Source organism: Microchirus variegatus, assembly GCF_963457635.1.
Source record: "Microchirus variegatus genome assembly, chromosome: 6".
NCBI classification, from domain to species: domain Eukaryota; kingdom Metazoa; phylum Chordata; class Actinopteri; order Pleuronectiformes; family Soleidae; genus Microchirus; species Microchirus variegatus.
Genome location: NC_139807.1, coordinates 440,673 through 463,983, shown reverse-complemented (window position 1 = coordinate 463,983; position 23,311 = coordinate 440,673).

The following is a 23,311-nucleotide window of genomic DNA, read 5'->3' as shown; positions in this document are numbered from 1 at the left end:
ATCAAATATCAGTATTTATTATTGTATAAAAATTGAGCTAAAGAGATGGTTCCACTGGGGCTCGAACCCAGGACCTTCTGCGTGTAAAGCAGACGTGATAACCGCTACACTATGGAACCAGGTGCCGTAAATGGATCTGGATGGAAATATAAAGTCAGTATAGTCACACACACCGTGGAAAGGTTGGTCGTACCGGTAAATACTGACGGTTTCTGCGTCGTCTTGCTTTTGCTGCGGTGCAGTGAGACCCAGTAGCTCGGCGAGCTCCAGCCTCCAGTGAGTCACCGTAAAACACGGCGTTACGTCGGCGCTGCCGCCGCTTTGGCTCGGCGTTAACTCCCCGAGCTCCGTGTGGGACGTTTCTGCCTTTGTGGTCGGAACACACACACACACACACACACACACACACACACACACACACACACACACACCACAAGCTACGACATGTCAAAATAAGCACAAGCTCAGAGTCAGAGTCAGTTCGCTCGGTGTTTACAGTAATGTTAGCTAGAGCATTTAGCATGGATAGCTGGGACAATGCTAACCATTGTTAACAATAATAACCAGCGGAAAGAGGACAAGTGTATTTTACCTGATGATAATGACAGAGTCACTGGTCAGTTTTTAGACTCTACAATTGCAATGACACAAGAGATATATTTTTGAAAAAGCTGCTGTTTCGATGAATAAATATCAGTTTACAATCATCCTGATTGTGTGAATTGTTGTTGTTAATATCTGTCACTATGTTGGTGGACAAAGTCAACATGTTTTGAGTTGTAATGCTAACTGAGGGATTTTCTACGGTGGCCCTGAGGTGCAAAACAAAAAGTTAAAACGCAAAACATAACACACATACGCAAATAAAAACAACAACATTGTTTTGCGTTTGTGATTTGTGTTTTTTTGTTTTGTGGTTGTGTTTTTTGTTTCGCATTTATGTTTACTGATTTGCCTTTGTGTTTTGCACCTCAGGGCCACCGTAATATTCAGCTTCAACGTGCAACTTCACCAGTGCTTGTTGCTAAATTTTACATTTACAAATTAAGTCAAGCTTCAGTTTAGTTTTCACTGTGGAAAGAAGCAAAGTAACTCACTCTTTATTCTAAATCATATTAACACTAACGATTACTTTACAACAAAAGTGCACTATTTGTGTTGTTAAACATTATACAGCTGATACAGAGTCGAGCTTAAGCTTTAAACTTCACACATTCCTGTGTGTGTGTGTGTGTGTATTTTATTGTGTTGATCTGTTCTGGTATAAACACTAACTTTGTCGTCCTCACAGAGACCAAAGTTCAGTCCTAATGAAGCAGAACTTCATTTGTGAGGCTCTGGTTATATTGAGGATTTAGATGTAAATTGGGGTTAGGTTATGGATTAGGGTTAGACATTACCTCATAATGATTTAAGGTTTGGGATGAGGCTTTGTTTAGGCTGTCCAGATGAGTGCAATCTGTGTGTGTGTGTACTTGTATTTATATCTTTGCGAGGTCCAAAAAAACCAGAAAACCTATATTTTGTGGGGGACATTTTGTCCGGGACCCATAACTTTAAAGGGGTTTTTCAGGGATAAGAGTTTAGGGTATGTGTTACAGTCAGAGCAAAACGGAATACATTATTGTGTTTCTTAGGTATAACTAATATTCTCAGCAAAATTCCTAATTCCTAATTAAAACAAGACAATTAGCAAATCACAAATGCTGCAATTGAGCTGTTGTAATATAGTAAATGTGTAAATAGAATAGAATGTATAGTGTACATAATAGACAATTTGCAGAAAACATACAATATGGACGTTTCCTATGTAATATAAAGTCACATTGATTCAAATTAAATGATCAGTTCATCTATTCATGCTGTAAATAGGCATTCTGAACACTGTGACTCCAGTTTTCTGTTGCTATGAAGCGTCCTTAGACGTAGTGGTGTGGGGTACAATAGAGCACCTTGAGACGCAGCCAGAGCTTCTACTCTCACTGATTCTGATTCTCCAACACACTTCAATTCAATTAAACGAAAAAAGGCAGAGGATCAAAATTCAACATGTTCTAGATTTACTCTATATCAGGGTTTGTTTGTCACTCCTGGTCCTGAGGAGCCACTGTCCTGCATGTTTCAGGTTTGAATCAGGTGTGTTTGAGCTGGAAAAACAGCTAAAACATGCAGGACAGTGGCTTCTCGGTGAGAAACCCTGATCTATTATATCACACTCTGAGTTTTCATTTAAAGAAAACAGGAACACTGCGTTTGTAAAAAGAGATCCAATCAGGAGCCAGATCACTCTACACCACTAATCTAATCTTTGATTAACGTTAGGACTCACCGTCAACTGCCCCTCGTCGACTCACCACTGATGAAGGACCCCCACACTAAACCCCCCCCCCACACACACACGCACACACACACACACACGTGTCGCAGACTCCACTCTCATTTCCAGGACGCTGGAAATTTGATCCGAGTCTTAAACGACTTCAGCCAAAGCAGCTAAAATCAATTCAGATTCAGACCTGAGCTCAGTGCATCAGTGTGAGACTCATTTACCTCCACCTCTCCTCTGTCACCCAGTTTGTCCTTTCACCACAACCTGTCTTGGCAGATGGCCGCACATGTTTGAGTCTGGTTCTGTCAGAGATTTCTTCTTCTGTTGAAAGTGTGTTTTTTCTATATTATTATATTTAATTTAATTTAATTTAATTTAATTTAATTTACCTGTAACATTTAAACACATATGCATGAGTCTGAGCTAACGTAACGTGATGTACTGAGATTAACTTGTGTTGAAAGAATTTACGGACAAAGACAATCACCAAAGTGAATCAGCCTGAATTAAGTTTTGTGTGTGTGTGTGTGTGGTTGGGGGGGGGGGGTGTGGAGGGGGGTGTGCGTGCGTGTGTGTGTGTGTGTGTGTGTGCGTACGTGTGTGTTCTAATATTTAATTTACTCGCTGCCTGTGGGCATTAAAGTTGCTGTAAAGTGATAAAAATATCTCTCGTGACTTTTGTCATCCCACAGAAAAATGTGTTACGAACCACTCTGCCAATTTTAAATTTGGATTAAAAAAAAAATGTCGTTAAGTGTTGAAAATGTAGGGTTTTTTTTTCAAATCCTGTAAAAACACACACACACACACACATACTGGCCGACTCGCTTAAGTGAGGACTAAAGTCTTGCTGTTGGTCAGTGTTTGTACAGAATATTAACGCATGTGTTATTAAACTTAAACAAGTAGAGAACACACAAAAACAACCTTTATGTCGAGTACATCGATATCACTGATGATGAAGAGATTTGTTTGTAAGTCACTGGTGTTTTTACAACTGCTGTATTTGTCGTTTTGGTCGTGGTTTGTTTTGTTTTGTGTCCTGATGAACTCTCTCTTTCTCCATCAGTGGTGTACTGTGTACCTGCAGCATCACTCTCTTCCTCTTCTTCACTTCCTCAGCTTTTCTGTGTGTGTGTGTGTGCGTGCGTGCGTGCGTGCGTGCGTGTGTGCCTGTGTGTTTGTGTGTGTGTGCGTGCGTGCGTGCGTGTGTGCGTGTGTGTGTCTGTGTGTGTGTGTGTGTTTGCATCCAGTCAAGACAACACTTTTAAGACAATTCATCTTCACTAAACTGGCAAACCAGCAGCAGTGGAGCATTTACTCATGCGTAAACGCTGATAAAGCCCTGAGGCTTTACATATACATGTACATATATATATATATATATATATATATATGTATATGTATATCGTGATGGTGTTTGAGGAGGAGTTATGCACTAACTATGGCTCGTGTGCACCTTGTTTTAGACGTGCCGACAATTCAGGGTCACTGGAGATGATGAACATTTATTTCTTTTTCTGCGTAACGTAAATAAGAATTTAAAAACACTTGAAAAGAGACTTTTTCTAGATGATTCGTTAAATATTTGCATGAACATTTTGGAGCATACTTGAATGAAAACATTCCATTGTGCTTCCAGTCGATAGCGCCACATACTGACAGTATTAGCAAGAAGTAAATTGGAAGCGATTATTAATCGATGACTAAATTAATCGTCAACTGTTTGATCGGTTTTGATTGTTTTAGCTTCTTAAATGTGACTATTTTCTTTGTTTCTTTGCTCCACATAACAAAGAAATCATTAAAACTGAATCATTTTGGTTTACGGACAAAAACAAAGACATTGGAGAACATTGTCATTTTCAGGTTTGACAAACTGACGTTTTTTTTTTACATTTTCTGACATTTTATGGACCAAACAATTCATCGATTAATAGAGAAAATCCAGGGAGACAGTGAGGTGAAATCAAACTGAGAATCCACCTGAATTGAATACAGTTGAATTTGTAATGTCTGGTGAACCTGTAGAATCCCGTCTTGCCCTCCTCTTCTTCTTGGTGTCGGCTTAAAGCTTAAGCTTTTTAACAACAGTGACTCCACACAACACAGCGTTTCCTTCACTGGGCAGATGAGCTTCAGAGGCTCGTGATGCCGTCTGTGCTGAATCACTGAGACTGAGAACCTTCTCAGTGTATCCTCACATCTCAGGGGCTGAGTCTTGACACACGGTCGGGTTTTTCTCCTGGCAAATCTTTGAACTGGCCAACAGCACAGCAGCCACATTCGTTTAGCAGCGAGCGTCTCTTTAAGACGTCAGGGTGTAATAACAGAGGTCGTGATGCACCGTGTCTCTATATCACTGATATGTGATTCATTAAGTGCACCAATGTTTTTGGATCTGGTTTGTCTCGTCTGGTTCGTCTGTCATGTTGCCAAGAGAACAAGCAGCAGTTGGTTTTTTTTGTTTTGTTTTTGTGCGAGGTTCCTGATGATGAGAAAATTGTTTCCCGCTCACAAACATCTGAAAATGCTTATGCAGCAGCAAACACCCACACTTTCACTTTTCATCATTTTTAAGCAACAAATGCAGGTTAACTGTAGGTTAAGTATCACTCTCAGGTGCTGCTGCTGGGTTAAAACTACCTGATATATGTGTGTATATACATAAAGTATATATATTTATATATGTGTATATGTTAAAAAACACCTGATGTATATACACACATAATATATATAAATATATATAGACATACATATATATGTATATGTATGTTTATATACATATATACCTGTTGAAAACTACCTCATATATATATATATATATACATATACATGTATGTATGTAAATATATCTGTGTACATATGTATATATACATGTTAAAAATTACCTGCTATATATATAGCATAAGCATAATATATATATATATATATATATATATGTGTGTGTATATATGTATGTATGTATATACATACATATATACACATATATATTTTATGTATATATATATATATATATATATATATATATTAGGTCGTTTTCAACATATATATACACATATATAAATATATATAATATATATATTCTTTAATCCAACATGTAGAGAGATACTCACATTCCTGTCACAGTCTATTCAAAGATGCAGAAACAAAAGTAAAAACGATTGTGATTTTACAGACGCAAAATGACCCAAAATGACCCTCTGCAGTCGCTGCCACGCGTGTGAAACACTCTTTGATGTTAAACCTCTTCATTGACTCAAATAAGAACCACCTCACTGTTAACACAGGTGTTGCAACACAGCTGCTGCTTGAGGGCGTTCAGGGAACAGCCTCATGGAAACAGGTTCAGGTGAATACGCATTGTTCCGTCCACACAGAAACAGCTTTTTAGGGAATCTGAAAAGTTTTGGTTTTTTTAAAGCAAGGGTGTCTGTAAAGTTCCTCATGTTCCCCACAAAAAATGTCCTTATTTTAAAGGAAAAGCACCTTCTTTTAAAATGAATCAGAAATACACTCCATACATTGTTCATGTGGTAAACGACTATTCTACACTCAGTGCTAAGAACCATATAAGGTTCTCCGGCTCTTCGTCCTCATAGAAGAACCCTTTTTTGCTCCAGGTAGAACCTTTTCATAAAGGTTCCACCAAGAACCCTTTTAAAGTCCTTTATTCAGGAAAGGGGTTTTAAAGGGTTCTCACTGGAACCATTAGTGTTACCAAGAAGCAAATGGTTCCAGGTAGAACCTCAGCCCTTGTAGAAGAACGCTTTTGGAACCCTTATTTCTAATAGTGTAGCAAACGTCTGGTTTGTAATGGAATATGTACATAGGTGTATAGAGGCACATTTACACTGTTCTAATGGTACATTGTGTTTGCTAATGGTGTTAGAAGACTATTGATGATTAGAAAACCCTTGAAAAATCATTATTTCTAATCTTGTCAATGTCTTGACTATATTTTCTATTCATTTTCCAACTCTTTTGATGAAGAAAAGTCTGACTTTTAATAGAAAACACAACAAAATGTGTATAGGTGAGCCCAGACTTTTGAACGGCGCTATACGACGACACATTACAGCATCATTTTTCCAGATAATCTGTTCAAATCAACTCAACTTTTCGTTCATCGCTCACGATTGTCAGAAGAGTCAGATCAGGAGCAAACCCTGAGCATATCATCCTGTTTCCCCTGCTCCAGCACACCTGAGTCAGATAGTCAATCTCATCAACGAGCTCTGCAGAAGCCTGATAACGAGCCGTTTATGTCGTCTAAAACTTGCAGGGCAGTTGCTCCTGAGGACCAGGATTAATGATATCGTTAATCTTATTTTGTGAATGTGGACGTAACTGAAGCCCTGACCCACACTGGAGGAGAACTGCCCAGCGTTTGGACCTGATCTGACAACTTCTGACAATCGTGAGTGCCTTCAAATTTGGGGTTGATTTGAACAGATTATCTGGTAAAATGAGTCTAGTGTTCAAAAGTTTGGGCTCACCTGTGCAATTTTTGTTGTGTTTTCCATTAAAAGTCAGACTTTTATTCATCAAAAGAGTTGCAAAATGAATAGAAAATATAGTCAAGACATTGACAAGATTAGAAATAATTATAAGGGTTTTCAAGGGTTTTCAAGGGTTTTCTAATCATCCAATAGTCTTCTTACGTGATTAGCAAACACAATGTACCATTATATCACTGGAAATGAGCCTTTATACACCTATGTACATATTTATACATTAAAAAAAGTGCTTTTTCTTTCAAAAATAAGGACATTTCTAAGTGAGCCCAAACTTTTGAATAGTAGTGTATTCACTGTGGATGTTTTCCTGGTGTTTCATAGATCAGTGTTTCTCACTGTCCTGCATGTTTCAGGTGTTTTTCTGCTCAAACACCTGATTCAAATAAACTCATTATCAGGCTTCAGCAGATCTTCACTGACGAGATGATCGTTAGAATCAGGTGTTTGAGCAGAAAAACACCTGAAACATGCAGTGAAGAAACTCTGGTGTAGACACTCAGGATGATCTTCTGCAGTGGAATATATAGACATATACACTCTTAGAAATAAGGGTTCCAAAAGGGTTCTTCTACAAGGGCTGAGGTTCTACCTGGAACCCTTTGCTTCTGAAAAACCCTTTCCCAAAGAAAGGTTTTTTCAAGGGTTCTTGGTAACACTAATGGTTCCAGTAAGAACCATTTTGATCCAGAGAACCCTTTAAAACCCCTTTCCTGAATAAAGGGTTTTAAAAGGGTTCTTGGTGGAACCTTTATAAAAAGGGTTGTGGTTAACCCTAACCCGGAGCTAAAAAGGGTTCTCCTATGAGGACAAGCTGAAGAACATTATATGGTTCTACTTAGCACTTTTATTTCTAAGAGTGTAAGGACTCTTGCGTGGCTTCTTCAAATTTATTTTCTTTGTGGTCTTCTTGAAACGCCCCTGACCATGAATCCACTCATAACGTGGTCTCCTGCTGCTTCAGGGTTGGCTGAGCTGACACTGGTCTGAACCTCTGACCTCTGACCTCTGACATCGGGCATTAATGAGCCATTTATTTTGCTGCTGCTGCTGCTGCTGCTGCTGATGCTGCTGCTGCTGATGCTGCTGCTGCTGATGCTGCTGCTGCTGCTGATGCTGCTGATGCTGCTGCTGCTGATGCTGCTGCTGCTGCTGATGCTGCTGCTGCTGATGCTGCTGCTGCTGCTGATGCTGCTGCTGCTGATGCTGCTGCTGCTGATGCTGCTGCTGCTGCTGATGCTGCTGCTGCTGATGCTGCTGCTGCTGATGCTGCTGCTGCTGCTCCGTGGATGTTTTCTCCTTTTTGCAGCCATTCCTCTGTAAACCATAAGGACGACTGTCTACATCCCTGAATACAATCATAGTAACTATCATTGAAATATAAACAGACGCTGGTGCAGCTCATACAAAATCACTGTAGAAAAAAATGCTGCCAAATGTTATTTTTGAGTATTATTACACACTTTTAATTGGCAACTGATGCCACATTAATTAGCCGTTAATTTGGCTATAAATATTAGTGCTGGGCACAAGGTTAATGCACAACGTATTTCCATGACGACTGACAGGAAAAAGACGTGTGACGTCATGTTCACCAGAGTCCAGGCACCATTTACCAGTTAGCTCTGTTAGCTGCGTTAGCTCCTTTAGCACTGTTAGCGCGCCTACAGTTGAACTGGAGCGGTCTGTTTATTAAAGGAAAAGAGCAGAGCTACAAATAACCAGTGTACCTGTGTACTGTGTATGTGTGTCTCTGTTTTTAAAGTTTAGAGTTACTTTAGAGACTCATTTTAACAATCAGGAGTCACGTAAACATGACGTCATGCGCATCTTTTTCCGGTCAGTCGTCATTGAAACGCGTCATGCGTTAATGTGCGTTAACCGCCACTAATGCTGTTAACTGCCGTTAACATGTTAACGTACCCTTTACCAGTTAGCTCCGTTAGCTCCTTTAGCACCGTTAGCGCGCCTACAGTTGAACTGGAGCAGTCTGTTTATTAAATGAAAAGAGCAGCGCTACAAATAACCAGCGTACCTGTGTACTGTGTATGTGTGCCTCTGTTTTTAAAGTTTAGCGTTACTTTAGAGACTCATTTTAACAATCGGGAGTCACGTAAACATGGCGTCATGCTAGTCTTTTTCGTGCATTAACGTTGACGCCGCTATCGCATTAACGTGCCCAGCACTAATAAATATATATATAATTTTCAAAAGATACACTCAAACCTAGTCATTAAAAGTCTATATGCTGATTTTATGTTTGTGTAAACAAGCAGTTTAGTTTAGTTTAGTTTATTTCATTCATAAATTATCACTGGCCCTTTATGCTAAATAAAACTTAAAGTAAATAAAGCTTGCATTCTCTTTTTTTCCCACATTGTTAAACATAATCTGCCATCTACTAATTGATGAAACAGTTGAACAGGTGTATATGATAAAGTGTAGAATACTTTCTAATCAAACCATTTGTGGTCATAATAATAATCCCAGGGAATAAAATACGTGTGGATCTTAATCTTTGTCTGAGGAAAACGTTTGAAAGTCTCTCGCTCTAAAGCTGCACGTGCACGACTTTATTGACTCTTTCCGGGGGTAAAAATAGACATTGTTCCTCCGTGAGACTCCACGGCCACGGACGGAAAAACCCTCCCTGCAACGATGACAGTCTCGAGCTCACCGCGTGCACCGCTCTCTGTGTTTCACCTGTAGGGCTTCGGCGTCCGGCGCTAGGACCCAGCGTGCGCGACTCTCATCTCCAGCTGCTGCAGACCGAACACTGGCAATAAGAGGGAAGAGCGCGAGGACAAGCCAACAAAAAATGCACAGTGTATTCTTCATCCTATACTTTCACTAACATCACCCTGAGCCCCCACCACCCCCACGGAGGAAGCCTGCGCGTGGACACAACGATAGCTTGTTGCGTTGTGTGCAGCCTTTGCGGCTGTAGACAGCGACGAGCGCGAGGTAAGACGGCGCAATACCATGAGATTACTAATAACAAAGGCGTTACGGGCGGACAGGGGCGCATTAAAGGGGGCATTAAAGGGGGCACTGCACGGTGCGCACGGGGACAGACGGAAACTCCTGACAAACTTTGACCTGGATACAAGGGCTTTTGTCTCGCGCCGGCTGGGCTGTCTCGCTTTCATCTGACCGCGGCGTTATGTAGGAGAGATGTAGCTCTCGTGTGTCTCGCACGCATGCACGAGCCAAGTTGTGTGTGTGTGTGTGTGTGTGTGTCGAGATGTCAGTGTCCACGCGTGTCTCTCTCTCTCCATGTGTGTGTGTGTGTGTGTGTGTGTGTGTGTGTGTGTGTGTGTGTGTGTGTGTGTGTGTGTGTGTGTGTGTGTGGAGGCTGACACTAAGTGGAGGTGATGCTTTTTATTGTGATTATTTTCGGACATATTGACCATCATCATCATCATCATCATCATCATGTGAAAGCAGCACAGGAACGAGAGCATGCACGCGCCCGTGACTGTCGGTCCATTACACTTCCACCAAGATGGAAGAAGACCAATTATACGCTCCGTGTGTGTGTGTGTGTGTTTGAATATGATTTTTATTATTATGTTGACGTCCAAGCTTCCGCACATCGATATTCACTATTGTCCAGGTGAACTTAGACGGGACACCCTCTCTCCCTCTCTCTCTCTCTCTCTCTCTCTCCCTCTCTCTCATCGCGGCCTAAACACCTCTAAACCCTGATGGATGAACCATGTTCCGACACTTTGAGCAGAAGAACAAAACAAAAACATCACACAGGCCCAAAGAGATACGAGAGAGCGCGCGGATGGTCACGTGTCAGCGCAGGAAATAAACACACGTCCATGCCATGAATAATAATAATAATAACAATAATAATAATAATGATGATGATGATGATAATGTAAAGTTTTCTATTGTGACCTCCTCCAGCCCAGAGGAGCCGGTCACTCCCGGGATACGGCTCTCTCTCTGGAGGTCTCTCTCTCTGGAGGTCTCTCTCTCCGGGACTCAGACTCGAGCTCAGACACAATGCGATGTGTCAGCTCCGCTGCCGAGACTTTCTCACAGTGACTCCTCCACCTCCTCCTCCACCTCCTCCTCCTCCTCCTCCTCCTCCACCGCTGCTTCCCTCTTTTCACTAACAGGCGTTTTTTATTTGGGCTTTCCTCATTTTCACATTTTGGTCCATCTGTCAGTGATTTGGCTGCACGACGTAGCCATTTCTGCACGAATGGCGAAGAAGGGCTCACACACACACATACACACACATGCACACACACACCGATCCACTCCTCCCCGACAGGAAAGCAGCGAAATAGTTTCTGCTGCTGCTGCTGTTGTTGTCGGCGGATGGACTGTGGGCTGAAGGGGGATCACTGTGATCCTGCACCGCCTCACTGGTGGTCACTGTGGAGTCGAGAGGCTGAACACCAGTGAAACACTAACTCCTGCCAGTCAGTTACACGAGAGAGAGAGAGAGAGAGAGAGAGAGAGAGAGACACAGAGAGAGAGAGAGTGGACGGTTATTTCCTCAGACACCCACAAGTGTTGAGAAAAGTAGGAGATTTTGCTGAGAGGAGAGGATGTAAGACAAGTGGCCTAATTACAGCAGGAACGTTACTGTACTAGACCTGGAGACCATGGTGGTTTCCATGCATTTATATTTATATATATATATATATATACCAAAGTTTGGGGTCACCTATGCAATTTTTGTTTGCAACATGAATAGGAAATATAGTCAAGACATTAGAAATAATGATTTGTATTCCAAATAGTAATCATTTTGCCGATTTTCAGCTGCTGTGTTAACATCATCGCACGAGGGTTTTCTAATCATCCAAGAGCTTTCTAACACCATATAGCACTGTTAAGATCAGGTCTGGGTTTAAAACTGCAGCAAAGTGGGGTTTTTTCAGACCAAATTCAGAACAAACAATTAAAAGTCGCACTTTTATTCATCAAAAGAGTTGCACAAATTATAGAAAATATAGTCAAGACATTGACAAGATTAGAAATAATGATTTTTTTTTAAAAGGGTTTTAGCAAACACAATGTACCATTAGAACAGTGTAAATGTGCCTCTATACACCTATGTACATATTCCATTAAAAAGCAGACGTTTGCAGCTAGAATAGTCGTTTACCACATTAACAATGTATAGAGTGTATTTATGATTCATTTAATGTTATATTCATTGGAAAAAAACTGCTTTTCCTTCAAAAATAAGGACATATTTATGTGACCCCAAACTTTTGAACAGTAGTGTATATATTTGTTTTCATTGTCATGGTTTGGAGAATGAAGAATCAGACGTGAAGTCAGATACATCAAAGTTCATTCTGATTTGAATGGTGAGATAACACATGTTGTGTAGTGTCTTGAACAGAGCTGCAGAGTAAAGTGCTGTTTTTGCTCTGGTGGACTTTTTATGTTTTGAAATACAGTTTTTATTCGTCTAATTGTTGGCGCTAAAACCTGAAGTTTAATGTATATTTTCCTTTTCCTGAGAGTGGATGGTTGTTCGTCTCTTCTGTGGCTCTGTGATGGACTGGAGATCTGTCACAACACCTCCCTCATGAGGAGGATAAAGTGGGAGAAGATGGATTTTTGTGTGGTTTCATTGATAAATTCACCTGTTTGTTTAGACAATAAGGATGAGTTTGTCTCTGTGACTGACACTTTACACTGTTAAGATCTTAGTTTTTCAGCCGTAAGTTAATCCTTCATTTATGTATTTATTTATCTCTAACCATTCTCATACGTTCAGAGCAGTGGCTCCTGTAACCACATTAAATATTGGATGAACTGCTGCAACAGTCATTTGTTGGTGTCTCATAAAGCCACGAGGGTTTTAGTTTTTTTGTGCTCGTGTACAAAGAGTCAATCAATCACACGGTGCTTAACTAACAGAGTCACTGTGTGATTATGGAGCAGGAGACGAGCTCAATATCCTGTGGTTGTTTATCTTTGGGGGAGAATCCTGCAGCTCAAGACCTTTGATAAAACACTTGTGTCTGTTTGTTTGTGCGTGACTGGACGCTGCAAACTTTCCTCTCGCCTCCGTTGTTTTCTACTAAATTCACTGTGCACAGATAAAGTTGCAACTGCTTTTTGTTTTTTTGAAAGTTAGAACATAAAGATGTTTTTACAGCCACAGAAACTGTTGTTGAGACCCTGATACGCACAAAACAAGTCCTAAACATGTATTTAAGTGCTTCAAATGTTGGACTATAGACAGAGAAAACATCATTTATATCATCGTAAGTCCGTCCGCGGTGAGGAGAGGCTACTGAATCATTTTCTAGCTAGCTAGCGAGCTATTGAGAGAAATCAAAACCTTTGTTTTGGGTCCTTTGGACATATATTTAGTTCAGTCCATAAGTCTGTCTGCGGTGAGGAGAAGCTACTGAATCATCATCGCATTCAGTATATTTGCAGTCAAGCAGTTGCCAACCGTAATTCTTTGCCTTGATCCAAATGATTTTCTAGCTAGCCACCGCCAAAGCTAGCTAGCCAGCTTAAATTGAGCTACTCTTTGCAATTTTGACAACACTAAAACTTGAATTATCAGCAACTGCTTTGCCAGTTACGTTTATTTTTGGATGAAACCCAAACTAAAAATATTTCCAAAAACAAATTGAAAGAAATCAAAACCTTTGTTTTGGGTCCTTTGGACGTATATTTAGTTCAGTCCGTAAGTCTGTCCACAGTTGGGAGAAGCTACTGAATCATCATCGCATTTGGTATGTTTGCAGTCAAGGAGTTGCTAACCTTAATTCTTTGCCTTGATCCAAATGATTTTCTAGCTTGCCACCGCCAAAGCTAGCTAACCAGCTTAAATTGGTTTACTCTTTGCAATGTTGAAAACACAAAACACTAAAACTTTATTTATCAGCAACTGCTTTGCTAGTGACGTTTATTTTTGGACGAAACCCAAATTAGCTAGCGAGCTATTGAGAGAAATCAAAACCTTAGTTTTGGGTCCTTTGGACGTATATTTAGTTCAGTCTGTAAGTCTGTCCACGGTGAGGAGAAGCTACTGAATCATCGCATTTGTTATATTTGTAGTCAAGGAGTTGCTGAAGAGGATCAATGGCGTCTGTGTACATGGAATCATTGTTAGCATGATGCTATCCTTTGAGATTTAGCTTTACTCAAATTGACTCAGGCATAGTACGGGCGCACTATTTCTATCACTGGTTATACGTTCTCTGCGGTTCCCTCGATGTCCTAAGAAGACCAAGAACATGCATATAAACCTTAATATTGTGTCTCATAGGCTACATTCACATTAACTCATATTGATTTTTGTGTTACACATTCAGGACTATTGCAGGTTAAAGTTAGCGGTGTAGGCATTAACTGCTTTAAGGTTAGAGGTCACCCTTTGTTTTGGGCTGTCCAAATGCAGTGTCCTAAGAAGAATAGCAGCACAATCCCCGTGTGTGTGTTTGTGTGTGTGTGTTTGTGTGGTCATGAGAGCAGTCGTACTGGAATCCGTGCAGCTTTAGCCTATGTTTGTGTGTCGAGTGTGTCGTCACTGACCTGCACTGGCAGCGCCTAACAAAGCTCTAACGACAACAACAGAGGAGAATAGTAAGTCACATTCACGTCAAAGTCAGACGCAACACGCGTCATGGTCGTGAATGTGAAACGATCTCGTCTGCACTCGACCAGGATCCAACAGTGGTTATGTGTTGTGTGAATATGGATCCTTTCAAGTGAAAGTCATGTTGTGTCTCGGTTGATTTTGTCAGGTTTGGGCACTCAGGGCTAAAAATGAAACTCATGATTCATACACTACCGTTCAAAGGTTTGGGGTCACTTAGAAATGAAGGAAAATCTCTTTTATTTCCAATGAATATAACATTAAATGAATCATAAATACACTCTATACATTGTTAATGTGGTAAACGACTTTTCTAGCTGCAAACGTCTGGTTTTAATGGAACATATTGCTAATTGCGTTAGAAGGCTATTGGATGATTAGAAAACCCTTGTAAATATCATTATTTCTAATCTTGTCAATGTCTTGACTATCATTTTGCAACTCTTCTGATGAATAAAAGTCTGACTTTGAATGGAAAACATAAACAAATGTATAGGTGACGCCAAACTTTTAAACAGTCGTGTACTTTTTGTTCTGAATTTGGTCTGAAAACACCCACTTTTTGCAGCTTAAAAAACCCAGACCTGACCTGATAGTGACAGTAAATCACCCCACTGCAAGAGGTGAACGATGCTAAACTGAGAATAACATGCAGAGTGAGTAAAGCGCTGCTTTGGCAATCACAGCTGCGTCAGAACTCTGGTCAAACTGAGGAAATGGTTCAGAATCACATGGTTCATTTAGCATTAGTCGTCAGCTCTCTGATGCTAATCATCATGAAACGGGAAAAATCCAAAGGAGTGGAGTTATGACTGAATCGTCTGCTTTATTCTTTGTGATAGACAATAAGGTGTTGATGAGATTATAATCCTACCTCGACATATCCTTAATGTCACCTCATGTGGAAATATGCAGTATTTATTTAATATCATCATCTGGAAAATGCTGGAGACGCCCGCTCGCTGTGGCCTTGTGAGGGCTGAGGGAGGTCAGTGCAGGACGCCCTGTGGCTGAAGATCAACCACACTAGACTTCAGTGATGTTTAACGCGTGACATCTGCACAGTTGACTGTGTAACACGGCCGTGGCGTTGCTGTAGGGGGTTAACTGTCCTCCATCTGTGTGCAGCCTTCAGCTGAGAGCCTTCATCACACCACGGTCTCTGCTTCCTCACGTTAAACTTCCCTCACGTTGGTCTGCGCCGCCGATGAGGTTCTGTTTTTTTTTGTCGATTGACTGTAATCGTCAGAAGGGGGAAATTGTTATATTATCCAGTTGTGTTTGTACACTCTGATACACCTGCTAGACGCACAACACGTGCAACACAAACATTTTCTGGGGATGTACAGTAGGTTAGACTTTTGTGCTGATTCAGATTTGAATTCAGGTTTATTAACCTTGCGAGACGAGATAATTGATGCTAAAATGTCAGGATTGCTGTTAAAAAATGTGTGTTGTTGTGTAGTTTTGGTTGAAATTTGGATTTTTGACACTGTGGGGAAAAGTGAGGTTTCTGCTCTCTCTGAGTCCTTTTCCATGTTTTGGCTTAGCAATAATAATTAGCGCTGGGCACGTTAACGGCGTCAAAGTTAGCGCACATTAACTCACAGCGCGCTTCCATGACGACTGACCGGAAAAAGACATGTTGACGTGCCGCGGCAAAGGAGTCCAGGCGCCGTTTATCCGTTAGCTCTGTTAGCTCCTTTAGCGCACCCTATAGTGGAACTGGAGCGGTCATTTATTAAATGAAAAGAGCAGCGCTACAAATAACCAGCGTACCTGTGTACTGTGTATGTGTGCCTCTGTTTTTAAAGTTTAGCGTTACTTTAGAGACTCATTTAAACAAGTGTGCTAATGTGCCGTTAACCGCCGTTAATGTGCCCAGCACTAATAATAATAATTTATATTGCAAATATAATTTTATATAGCAAAGGTCACTCTTATATTGATATAACTTACAAGTTATATGTGAATTTCCCTGGTGTCAGATCAAGAAATTGTAATCTAGTAATCTGTAATCTAGTGTTTGTCATTTTCTGCCCATAGATCACTTAAGAATGACAACTGGTTCATTCAACTTCCACTCAGTAGCAAAGCATTATTTTTTAATTATCTGACATTTATGGTAACAGTTATTGACTCCCATGAGGGAACAAATGTCTGCCACATTTAAATATATCGTCAAATGAGTTCAATCACAATCCACATGACTCTCTGTGTTTCTCAGTGTAGCAGCGTTTAGATCTTTTGTGACATTACTGCTCTGCACACAGGATATGATTATTTCTTACATCCACACAGACGGAGGCAGCAGCAGCAACATTGTGCCAGTAAAGCGAAACAGCTACAAATGACCCTGAAAACACAAAAAGTTTCACAAGTGAATTGTGTTTACTATTCAAAACCCTTATTCAGCAGTTTGACAGGAGTAACCCCCCCCCCCCCCCCAGCGCTGTCGCTGTATACACACAAACACTCAGTCACTCAGGAGTGGGGTCACGTCCAGATGGTTACCCGTAAACACGACATTGTTTCAGGGAAATATCTCCGTCCACGCAGAACTCCCCCCAAAAAACGACTCTAAACTCTGCAGTGCACATGCCAGCACTGTTTTACCTTGTTTTACGCTGTGTACGTTGGTATTTTCTAGCTAGACACCGCCAAAGCTAGTTAGCTAGCCAGCTTCAATCGGGCTACTCTTTGCAATTTTGTCAACACACAACACTAAAACTTTAATTATCAGCAACTGCTTTGCTACTTACGTTTATTTTTGGATGAAACCCACCCAAGACGTGAATGATATCCGCTATGTCAAGTGGTGCGTCTTGGCTAGCATACCCGAAAGAGAGCTACAGTACTTTGACAGTTTGAGGAAAGTGAGGTTTCTGCTCTCTCTGAGTCCTTTTCTATGTTTTGGCTAAGCAATAATAATTAGCGCTGGGCACGCTTAACGGCGTCAAAGTTAACGCACATTAACGTACGCCGTGTTTCCATGATGACTGACTGGAAAAAGACGTAATGGGCAACGTTAACGGCGTCAAAGTTAGCGCACATTAACGCACGCCATGTTTCCATTTTGTCAACACACAACACTAAAACTTTAATTATCAGCAACTGCTTTGCTACTTACGTTTATTTTTGGACGAAACCCAGGACGTGAACGATATCCGCAATGTCAAGTGGTGCGTCTTGGCTAGCATACCTGAAAGAGAGCTACGGGACTTGACATGTGCTCTGAGCAATTCACATTAGACTCAAACTAAAAATATTACCTGCAGGTCATGAAGAAGAAAAAACTTTGTTTTGGGTCGTTAGAACGTATATATTTAGTTCGATATAAAAAGAATGAGTTTCACAATCAAATCAATCATTACAGTATATCCTGTTTTAAATGGTACAACTGCACGTTACACTTTTGTTAAGTGTGATAGTTTTGCTTGACGGATGTAGAGTATCGCTTCTCTTTATGAAAACCAATCAGCGGCAGAACAAAAACATCATCAGCAGCAAATGTCGCCACAAGTTACGCACTGTAGCTTTAACACATCTTTAGAAAACGATGGCGAACACCTTGTCACCTGTGTTTTACATGCTAACGTAGCGTAGATGACTTTCTGGGTTTGGATAGAACTTTACATGATGTGTTAAGATGTCATTGATTATATACAAAGCTGAACTTGTTCAAAGTGGATTGTCATGTCGTGTTTACATTGCAGCGAGAATCAGATCTGATCCTTCAGACACGTGCAGTTTTTACAGTTTTGCCCATCATAGGAAATGTGTATTTCTTGATATTTTGAAGTTGAAGACGTTTTGTAGATGGAAACTAACGTCTTCAACTCATGTCAACCAACTACTGGAGAAGATTATGATGATGGATGATGGATGACTGAGGAGATGGAGGTAGATTCTTACCAAAATGTGGACGAGAATTCAGATTGTGAAGGAATAATTTGGATTGATCTGTCAAAAAAGAAGCAGCTAACTGAAGGACAGACAGAACAGTGAGTGTGTGAGCTACCTGTGAAGGTGATCTGTGTAAATGTGACACACTTTGTGTATAAATACATTTAACTTATATTTTATTCTGTTTGTTTACCCTTGAAACCGTTATAGTTTATCGTCATGTAGCCTTTAAATCAGTGTGTTTTATTGTCATGAGTAAAGTTGCCTCTCACATGTTTTAAAGACCCCCCTCAGTGACTGCATCGTGGTCTCTCCCTCAGACACGAGCCTTCCCCCGCAGTGAGAGCCGACCCCCGGTCAAACTGACCTCACTTTGTCCAGGGAGACCCCCACCACCACCACCACCACCAACACCGCCACCAACACCGCCGCCGCCGCAATGACGTGCACTTTCCCGCTTCGTTAGCCTCCATAGCCCCGTTTCACTTTAGCGCACCGTTACACTCTTTTCGGTCGCGATCCCCAATTCCCCTTGAGCGGCCGCGAGCTCGCAGTGCATGCCGGTACCTGTAGTGCTCACCCCTCCCCGCCTGTCTGGCGCGTAACCCTGGGCGTGGATGCGCGAGCACTACATCTCCCAGGGTGCACCGTGGCTGCCCCTCTCTCCTCTCCGCTCACCAGACTGGAGATACGGAACGGACTGTCTTGGCGACCTCCTCCCTCCTCCTCCTCCTCCTCCTCCTCCTCCTCCTGCCCTCCCCTCCTCCTCCTCCTCCCTCTCTCCCCCGCCCCCCCCCCTCTGGACTTTTAGAACCGAAAACCGTGGAGATCAGTGAAGAGCCCACGGACGGCGGTGGAGAGGCGAAAAGGCAGCTCAGCCGCGGCCGCACCGGAGTAGCGTCTGTGCCGTCGTTCGCCATCTGGACGAGCGGCTTCGTGAGTGTTTGTGTCATGAGACATGTTTTTATCTCACCGGACGATTAGCTCGAGAATTATTCAATAAGAGAGAGAAGGAGGGAGAGAGGAAGAGAGGAGGGGGAGACTAAAGGGGGCACAGAGAGAGAGAGAGAGAGAGAGAGAGGCTGGTTTAGCTGAGGTGGTTCAGCGGAGAAATGTCTCTCAACACCGAAGTGTCTCAGTCAGTCAGTCCGGCAGAGAAAAGGGGCCGATGTTCGGCGGGAGAACCTCGCGTTATTAGGGAGGAGAGAGAGAAGGAGAGGGAGAGTGAGAGGGAGAAGGAGAGTGAGAAGGAGAAGGAGAGGGAGCGCGAGAGGGAGCGCGAGAGGGGGGTGAAACAACAGCAGCCTCTGCCTCAACACGCTCGAGCTCCGGGAGAAGCGACGAGGCTCCGAGACTGGAGCTGCCTGCACGCGCACGGTGAGCTGGAGGCTGGAAGCCCCGCGAGCTCGAGACTGAGCTCGAGACTGAGCTCGAGCCGGAGGTGACGGCGGCGGTCAGCGGCCACCTCCGGCTGCACGAGCCTGCGCGAGAAGTTCTCACCCCCCCCCCCCCGTGCTTCATGTAGTTGTCCGGCCTGCTACTTTTTTATGTCATGTTTGCGAGTGAAGTCAATGCAGTGTGTGTGTGTGTGTGTGTGTGTGTGTGTGTGTGTGTGTGTGTGTGTGTGTCATCACTCGTGTTGTTTGAATAAAAACAGCGAGTGGATGAACGTGTAGCTCCTCGCGCCCGTGACCGATGTATGTGCACGTTGACAGTTTGGACACACAAACACACACACACACAGATTATTCAGGCCTTGACTCGCTCGTGTGTGTCTGAAGGTGCGCGTGGATTCATATACAGTTGACTTGTCTTATAGTCGTTAATGAAGTCCAGGTGAGTGTGTTGATGTTGACTCCTCTCACGTGCAGGGTAAAGGTGCGACACACACACACACACACTCTCTGTAGGTCGATAAATAAACATTCACTTCCGTTGATGATGATGATGATGATGGTGTGTGTGGAGACACCGCTGTCCGGTCAGTGTGTGAGCAGGGCCGGGTCACCTGAGAGCCCACAGCCCGCTCCTCCTCCTCCTCCTCCTCCTCCGACACGGAGCTCGCCACAGTTTCCACTTAAACGTGTTGTTGTTGTTGTTGTTGTTGTTGTTGTTGTTGTTGTTGTTGTTGTCGTCGTCGTCCTTCCTGCGCGTGTCCCTCGGTGTCTCCACACGCATGTGCACTTATTCACATTTTGACATTGGGACGTGTCGCGAGAGAAGAAGAAGAAGAGGCTCGTTTTGTTGGTTTCTTTTTATTATTATTATTATTATTATTATTATTATTATTATTATTATTATTATAATGTCAGGCTGATGGACTTTATTTTTTTTTCCTCCACTCATTTCACGCATTCATCGGCCTCCATTAGAGTAACTGTTGTTGATGAATGCAGCGATGATGATGATGATGATGATGCGTCGTCACTGACTCCTGTGTGAAGGGATTTCTCCCTCTCTCCTCCCTCCCTCCCTCTCTCCTCCCTCCTTCCCTCCTCTCCACCCTCCTTCCCTCCTTCCTTCCTTTCCTCCTTCCTAAGCTTTGACATAGATTTCGTTCCTGGTTCCTTTTCGTCTCATAGTTGCAGATGCGCTCACCTCCACCTACATAACAGCTGTTCTCTGTGTGTGTGTGTGTGTGTGTGTGTGTGTGTGTGTGCAGCAGAGACTGATGTTTGCTTCCAGATGACATCACATCTTATTCCTGCAGTATAATATTAACGAGCTGTCAATCGATTTTTCTTTCTTTTTTTGTTGTGTAATTAGTTGCAGGATTTGCTGTATTTCGATTGATTGCATCGTTTTTTCACGTCAAACTCTTGAAGTTTAACATTTGTATGGAACGATGGAACTTTTATACCAAAAGCATGTAATATGGAATAGTTGGACACTGTATTGAGTGTAGATGTGACAGTGACCCACGTGTGGAGGATAAAGCGGTAGAAGATGGATGGATGTGTATGTGTGATGGACTGGCAACCCTGTCCTTTTTGCTCTCCCTCAGCTCGGATTGGCACCAGCAACTCTCATGTTTTAGGGCTCAGATTTGAATTGTGGTTAAAGGTTTAAGGGTTAAACAATAACCTGACGACAGAGCATGTCCTCCTCAGTGGATATCACTCGAGAAAGCACTTTCCCACAGTGTGTCTGTCTAATTTCTGCGTCCAAATCTAAATATTTCCCCTCTTTGAGCCACAACCTACATCCATGGACAGAAAATCTCGTCCAAATCCGTCCTTTACTTTCCGAGTTCTGCTGCTCACGAACAAACAAACGGGGCCAAAAACAGAAGCTCCTCTGCGTCTGTAAAAATAGTCTCTTACGTGTCGTAGTAGTAGTAGTACTGCAGTATATTATTATTATTATTATTATTATTATGATTCAAACAGTCTCAGTGAGGTGAAGTCATCCTCATGACTGAGTCTGTGGTCGTCTGTGCTTGCTCAGCATTTTTCCCTCATAATGTGTGTGTTTGTGTCTCCTGGTGCTGTTTTGTCTTAATTCACTGCACTTCAACGACACTTTTTAATCCCAGAACTGCACTGTTGTCCCCGCTGATCTTCAGCCAGAGTTTGTGCGGAGTTACGTTAGTGGTCAAAGTTCAGGTGCAGCAGGACGTCCAATTCAGAATGCTGCTTTTAAGAGCTGCAACTAACCATTATTTTAGTGATCGATGAATCGTTTGGTCCAGTTTTAATGATTTCTTTGTTATGTGGAGCAAAGAAACCAAGAAAATGTTCACATTTAAGAAGCTAAAACAATCAGAAATCGTGTTTTAATCGTGAAAAAAGCTTCACAGCGATTCATCGATTCATTCAGTCGCTGCTAGTGTTTGGCGTGGAGTTTTCAATGGAGAAGTGGAACGAACGTCTAATTTCCAGATAACAGTGATGAGCGTTGATCACGTTGACATTAAAACTGTATTTAGCCGACAGAGGTGATCGTGATCGTAGATTATTTACCGTTCCTCTAGTAGATTATCCTTAATTATATAATCGAGTAACAAAACCTTTTGCTCACGTTCATTCATACACTTTTTACACACTACCGTTCAAAAGTTTGGGGTCACTTAGTTAGAAATGTCCTTATTTTTGAAGAAAAAGCACCTTTTTTCTTCAATGAATGCAACATTAAATGAATCATAAATACACTCTATACATTGTTAATGTGGTAAACGACTATTCTAGCTGCAAACGTCTGGTTTTTAATGGAATATGTACATAGGTGTATAGAGGTTAATGCTAGTGTTTGCTAATGGTGTAAGAAGGCTAAAACCCTTGTAAAAATCATTATTTCTAATCTTGTCAATGTCTTGACTATATTTTCTATTAATTTTCCAACTCTTTTGATGAATAAAAGTCTGACTTTTAATGGAAAACAGAACAAAAACTGTGTAAGTGAGCCCAAACTTTTGAACGGTAGAGTTTTTCTTCACTATATATATATATGTCCACACACACACACACACACACACAGGCTCTACTTCAGCTACAATAAAGAACTACATTAAACTTGGTTAAAAAAACAAAACAATTTTAAAGTCCCCGTTCGCTCCAGAAATGTGTTTTTCTTACGGTGACTTCAGTGTCTGACCTTCACTGTGCAGAGTGATGTATGTGCAGAGTTTGGCAAAGAGAAAATCTGTGGTTTATTCACAAGGGTAAAACTTTGTCTGTGTGGTTTAGGGTGTTTTTAGTCGTGTGTGTGTGTGTGTGTGTGTGTGTGTGTGCACCAGAACGACGGTTTATTATGGGCTAGTTATAATTAATGAATCTGTCGATTATTTTCTCTTAAAAAACGAGGAAATTACGATGTTCTCCAATGTCTCGTTTTTGTTTGAATGATTTCTTTGTTATGTGGAGCAAAGAAACCAAGAAAGTACATATTTAAGAAGCTAAAACAATCAGAAATCTTGTTTAAATCATGAAAGACAGGTTTCCCTGGTTTAAATGTTTAATA